We start from the raw sequence: 6,000 nt of genomic DNA on the forward strand, positions 1-6,000 counted from the left end.
CTAGTCCTGGGTGTTCTTTAGAAGGAATGATGCTAAAGCTGAAACTCCAGTACTTTGGCCACCTCATGTGAAGAGCTGACTCATTGGAAAATACTCTGATGCTGGGAGGGATTGGGGGCAGGAGGAAAAGGGGACGACAGATTAGATAGCTGGATGGCATCACTGACTCGATGGACGTGAGTTTGAGTGAACTCGGGGAGTTGGTGATGGACAGAGAGGCCTGGCGTGCTGCAATTCATGGGGTCGCAAAGAGTCGGACACGACTGAGCGACTGTATTGAACTGAACTGAATCCTCATCATGTGATCTTCAAGAAGCTACTTAACTCCCTTGGGTCTGCATCTTATCATTCATAAAATAGGAATAACATCTGCCTGCAGTTATTCTTAGAGATGTCGAAGCAGGGAGAAGCAAAAAGCAAGTTTTTAACATTTTGGTTTTTGAAATATCACATCTGATGAAATCAAAGAAAAGAAATGTGACATTCCTCACGGCGCCACTAGGTGGCAGTCGATGATTATTGTGGGGCTCGTGTTACCCTTGACCGGCCAGCAGGGGGCTCACGTTCATGAAGTCTGGAAAGAGGTCCAGATTAAATAGGATGGCAAAGGGGCTCATGTTGCTTCTGGATGGTTATTCATGGATGGCAGTGAGCTATTCCTGCCAGTTTAGGGCAGTGTCTATGAAATCAACCTCTGGAATGGTTATTCCCGGTCTCCAATCCTGGATCTAAGGATTACTAACTTAAATTTGCTACTAGTTGACTACAAGGAGATCCAACCAGTCCATTCTAAAGGAGATCAGCCCTGGGATTTCTTTGGAAGCAATGATGCTAAAGCTGAAACTCCAGTACTTTGGCCACCTCATGAGAAGATTTGACTCATTGGAAAAGACTCTGATACCGGGAGGGACTGGGGGCAGGAGGAAAAGGGGACGACAGAGGATGAGATGGCTGGATGGCATCACCGACTCAATGGACGTGAGTTTGAGTGAACTCCGGGAGTTGGTGATAGACAGGGAGGCCTGGCATGCTGCGATTCATGGGGTCACAAAGAGTCGGACACGACTGAGCAACTGAACTGAACTGAAGTTGCTTAACCTCACTGACCCTCAGTTTCCTCACATGTGAGATGGTTGTGTCTCCTTATAGGGTTGTTGCAAGGTCCTCAAACACAGGTTAGTGCTCAGCACAGGAGAAAAGCCCTAGGAATGTCAGGAACGTACTTATCTTGGTCTCCATCATCATCATTATTATCGCATTCCTTTCCCACAACTTCAGAGCCTCTGAAGCTTGGCCTGAAATCCAATCCCCCAAGGGCAACAGAGTCTGGAGCTGCTCAGGCTATGTCTGCCCCTGTGAGTCTTTGGGGCAGAGCAGCGGGCCAGACCCGGCTCCTCAGGCAGAGTGGGTTTCCACTGCTGTTGCTGCCTCTGTTAGAGTAGATACATTGTGTAAACATGGGCTGTAAAGAGGTAGAGGATTATTATGTGCTGTACTGAGCTTAGTCTCTCAGTCATGTCTGACTCTTTGCGATCCCATGGACTGTAGACTGCAGGGCTCCTCTGTCCATAGCGATTCTCCAGCAAGAATACAGGAGTGTGTTGCCATGCCCTCTTCCAGGGGATCTTCCCTACCTAGGGATCCAACCCAGGTCTCCTGCATTGCAGGCAGATTCTTTACCATCTGAGCCACCAGGGAATCCCCCAAAAGGACTGTTATAGCTGATGAAATTCTCTTAGCTCTCACAGGGTCATTGGATGAGGCACATGGCCCTGGGGTCCCCACAGAGACCAGCTCCCTTCCACAGCTTTCTAGCTCCACTCATTCACTCACTTCAGTGGCTCAGTCATGTCTGACTCTTTGCAACCCCATGAACCGCAGCATGCCAGGCCTCCATGTCCATCACCAACTCCCGGAGTTCACCCAAACCCATGTCCATTGAATCAGTGATGCAATCCAGCCTCTGTCATCCCCTTCTCCTCCTGCTCTCAATCTTTCCCAGCATCAGGGTCTTTTCAAATGAGTCAGCTCTTCCCATCAGGTGGCCAAAGTATTGGAGTTTCAGTTTCAACACCAGTCCTTCAAAAGAAAACCCAGGACTGATCTCCTTTATGATGGACTGGTTGGATTTCCTTGCAGTCCAAGGGATTCTCAAGAGTCTTCTCCAATACCACAGTTCTAAAGCATCAATTCTTCAGCACTCAGCTTTCTTTATAGTTCAAGTCTCACATCCATACATGACCACAGGAAAAACCATAGCCTTGACTAGATGGACCTTTGTTGACAAAGTAATGTCTCTGCTTTTCAATATGCTGTGTACGTTGGTCATAACTTTCCTTCCAAGGAGAAAGTGTCTTTTAATTTCATGGCTGCAATCACCATCTTCAGTGATTTTGGAGCCCAGAAAAATAAAGTCAGGCAGTGTTTACACTGTTTCCCCATCTATTTTCCATGAAGTGATGGGACCGGATGCCATGATCTTAGTTTTCTGAATGTTGAGCTTTAAGCCAACTTTTTCACTCTCCTCTTTCACTTTCATCAAAAGGACCTTTAGTTCTTCACTTTCTGTCATAAGGGTGGTGTCATCTGCATATCGGAGGTTATTGATATTTCTTCCAGCGATCTTGATTCCAGCTTGTGCTTCCTCCAGCCCAGCATTTCTCATGATGTATTCTGCATATAAGTTAAATAAGCAGGGTGACAATATATAGCCCTGATGTACTCCTTTACCTATTTGGAACCAGTCTGTTGTTCCATGTCCAGTTCTAACTGTTGCTTCCTGACTTGCATACAGGTTTCTCAAGAGGCAGGTCAGGTGGTCTGGTATTCCCATCTCTTTCAGAATTTTCCACAGTTTATTGTGATCCACACAGTCAAAGGCTTTGGTACAGTCAATAAAGCAGAAATAGATGTTTTTCTGGAACTCTTTTGCCTTTTCGATGATCTATCAGATGTTGGCAATTTGATCTTTTGTTCCTCTGCCTTTTCTAAAACCAACTTGAACATCTGGAAGTTCACCGTTCACGTATTGCTGAAGCCTGGCTTGGAGAATTTTAAGCATTACTTTACTAGCGTGTGAGATGAGTGCAACTGTGCAGTAGTTTGAGCATTCTTTGGCATTGCCTTTCTTTGGGAATCTTGGGCTCTTCCCTGGTGGCTCAGATGGTAAAGCATCTGCCTACAGTGCAGGAGACTTGGGATCAATCCCTGGGGTGGGAAGATCCCCTGGAGAAGGAAATGGAAAGCCACTCCAGAACTCTTGCCTGGAAAACCCCATGGACAGAGGAGCCTGGTAGGCTAAGTCCATGAGGTCGCAAAGAGTCGGACATGACTGAGCAACTTCACTTTTCACTTTCTTTGGGAATAGAATGAAAACTGACTTTTACCAGTCCTGTGGCCACTGCTGAGTTTTCCAAATTTGCTGGCATATTGAGTGCAGCACTTTCACAGCATCATCTTTCAGGATTTGAAATAGCTCAACTGGAATTCCATCACCTCCACTGGCTTTGTTCATAGTGATGCTTCCTAAGGCCCACTTGAATTCACATCCCAGGATGTCTGGCTCTAGGTGAGTGATCACACCATCGTGATTGTATGGGTCATAAAGATCTTTTTTGTACAGTTCTTCTGTGTATTCTTGCCATCTCTTCTTAATATCTTCTCTTCTGCTAGGTCCCTACCATTTCTGTCCTTTGCATGAAATGTTTGCATGAAATGTTCCCTTGGTATCTCTAATTTTCTTGAAGAGATCTCTAGTCTTTCCCATTCTGTTGTTTTCCTCTATTTTTTTGCATTGATCACTGAGGAAGGCTTTCTTATCTGCCCTTGCTATTCTTTGGAACTCTGCATTCAAATGGGTATATCTTTCCTTTTCTACTTTGCTTTTCACTTCTTTTCACAGCTATTTGTAAGGCCTCCTCAGACAGCCATTTTGCTTTTTTGCATTTCTTTTCCTTGAGGATGGTCTTGATTCCTGTCTCCTGTACAATGTCACAAACCTCTGTCCATAGTTCATCAGGCACTTTCTACCAGATCTAGTCCCTTAAATCTATTTCTTACTTCCACTATATAGTCATAAGGGATTTGATTTAGGTCATACCTGAATGGTCTAGTGGGTTTCTCCACTTTCTTCAATTTCACTCAGATTTTGGCCATAAGGAGTTCATGATCTGAGCCACAGTCAGCTCCGGGTCTTGTTTTTGCTGACTCTATAGAGCTTCTCCATTTTCGGCTATAAAGAATATAATCAATTTGATTTCAATGTTGACCATCTGGTGATGCCCATGTGTAGAGTCTTGTGTTGTTGGAAGAGGGTGTTTGCTATGACCAGTGCGTTCTCTTGGCAGACATCTACTAGCCTTTGCCCTGCTTCATTCTGTATTCCAAAGCCAAATTTGCCTATTATTCCAGGTGTTTCTTGACTTCCTACTTTTGCATTCCAGTCCCCTATAATGAAAAGGACATCTTTTTTGGGTGTTGTTCTAGATGGTCTTGTAGGTCTTCATAGAACTGTTCAACTTCAGCTTCTTCAGTGTTACTGGTCGGGGCATAGACTTGGATTACCGTGATATTGAATGGTTTGCCTTGGAAACGAACAGAGATCATTCTGTCATTTTTGAGATAGCATCCAAGTACTGCATTTCGGACTCTTTTGTTGACTGTGAGGGCTATTCCATTTCTTCTAAGGGATTCCTGCCCACAATATTAGATATAATGATCATCTGAGTTAAATTCACCCATTCCAGTCCATTTCAGTTCGCTGATTCCTAGAATGTTGCCATTCACTCTTGCCATCTCCTGTTTGACCACTTCCAATTTGCCTTGATTCATGGACCTGACATTCCAGGTTCCTATGCAATATTGCTCTTTACAGCATCAGACCTTGCTCTATCACCAGTCACATCCACAACTGAGTGTTGTTTTTGCTTTGGTTCCATCCCTTCATTCTTTCTGGAGTTATTTCTCCACTGATCTCCAGTAGCATATCGGGCACTTACCGACCTGAGGAGTTCCTTTTTCAGTATCCTATCATTTTGCCTTTTCATACTGTTCATGGGGTTCTCAAGGCAAGAATACTGAAGTGGTTTGCCATTCCCTTCTCCAGTGGACCACATTCTGTCAGACCTCTCCACCATGACCCTTTAGTCTCGGGTGGCCCCACAGGGCATGGCTTAGTTTCATTGAGTTAGACAAGGCTGTGGTCCGTGTGATCAGATTGGCTAGTTGTCTGTGATTGTGGTTTCAGTGTGTTTGCCCTCTGATGCTGTCTGGCAACACCCACCATCTTACTTGGGTTTCTCTTACCTTGGACGTGGGGTATCTCTTCACGGCTGCTCCAGCAAAGCGCAGTCGCTGCTCCTTACCTTGGACGTGGGGTAGCTCCTCTTGACCGCTGCCTCTGACTTTGGACGTGGGGTAGCTCCTCTCGGGCTCCTCTCTGCCGACGTCTCTGACCTTGAGCTCCCCGGCCGCGCTTCTGCGCCGTCGCAGCCGCCGCGCTTCTGCGCCGTCGCAGCCGCCGCGCTTCTGCGCCGTCGCAGCCGCCGCGCTTCTGCGCCGTCGCAGCCGCCGCGCTTCTGCGCCGTCGCAGCCGCCGCGCTTCTGCGCCGTCGCAGCCGCCGCGCTTCTGCGCCGTCGCAGCCGCCGCGCTTCTGCGCCGTCGCAGCCGCCGCGCTTCTGCGCCGTCGCAGCCGCCGCGCTTCTGCGCCGTCGCAGCCGCCGCGCTTCTGCGCCGTCGCAGCCGCCGCGCTTCTGCGCCGTCGCAGCCGCCGCGCTTCTGCGCCGTCGCAGCCGCCGCGCTTCTGCGCCGTCGCAGCCGCCGCGCTTCTGCGCCGTCGCAGCCGCCGCGCTTCTGCGCCGTCGCAGCCGCCGCGCCCACTTTCTAGCTCCAGAGAACCCAAATGACTCCCTGGTCACCCTCTCCTCCCCGAATTGCTGTTGAGGCCTGGCTGCCTGCCAGTCTGGTTTTCTCTGGCTTTCCTCTGCCAGTGCTTGGCCAGG

At 48.1% G+C, this 6,000-nt stretch overlaps 1 protein-coding gene across 1 annotated transcript in view; it reads right to left on the bottom strand.

The window, feature by feature from the left end:
- MRGPRX2 (MAS related GPR family member X2) overlaps positions 1-5,776 on the bottom strand; it is a 28,068-nt gene extending 22,292 nt beyond the window's left edge. Inside the window, exon 1 of the mRNA XM_086385165.1 lies at positions 5,364-5,776. The gene's annotated coding sequence lies outside the window, so the exon portion shown is untranslated. The remainder of the gene's footprint in view (positions 1-5,363) is intronic.
- Between the last annotated feature and the right edge of the window lie 224 nt (positions 5,777-6,000).

The sequence above is a fragment of the Bos grunniens genome, chromosome 29 (genome assembly GCF_055505025.1).
Source record: "Bos grunniens cultivar Pamir isolate PY7600 chromosome 29, Bosgru_T2T1.0, whole genome shotgun sequence".
In the NCBI taxonomy this organism is placed as follows: domain Eukaryota; kingdom Metazoa; phylum Chordata; class Mammalia; order Artiodactyla; family Bovidae; genus Bos; species Bos grunniens.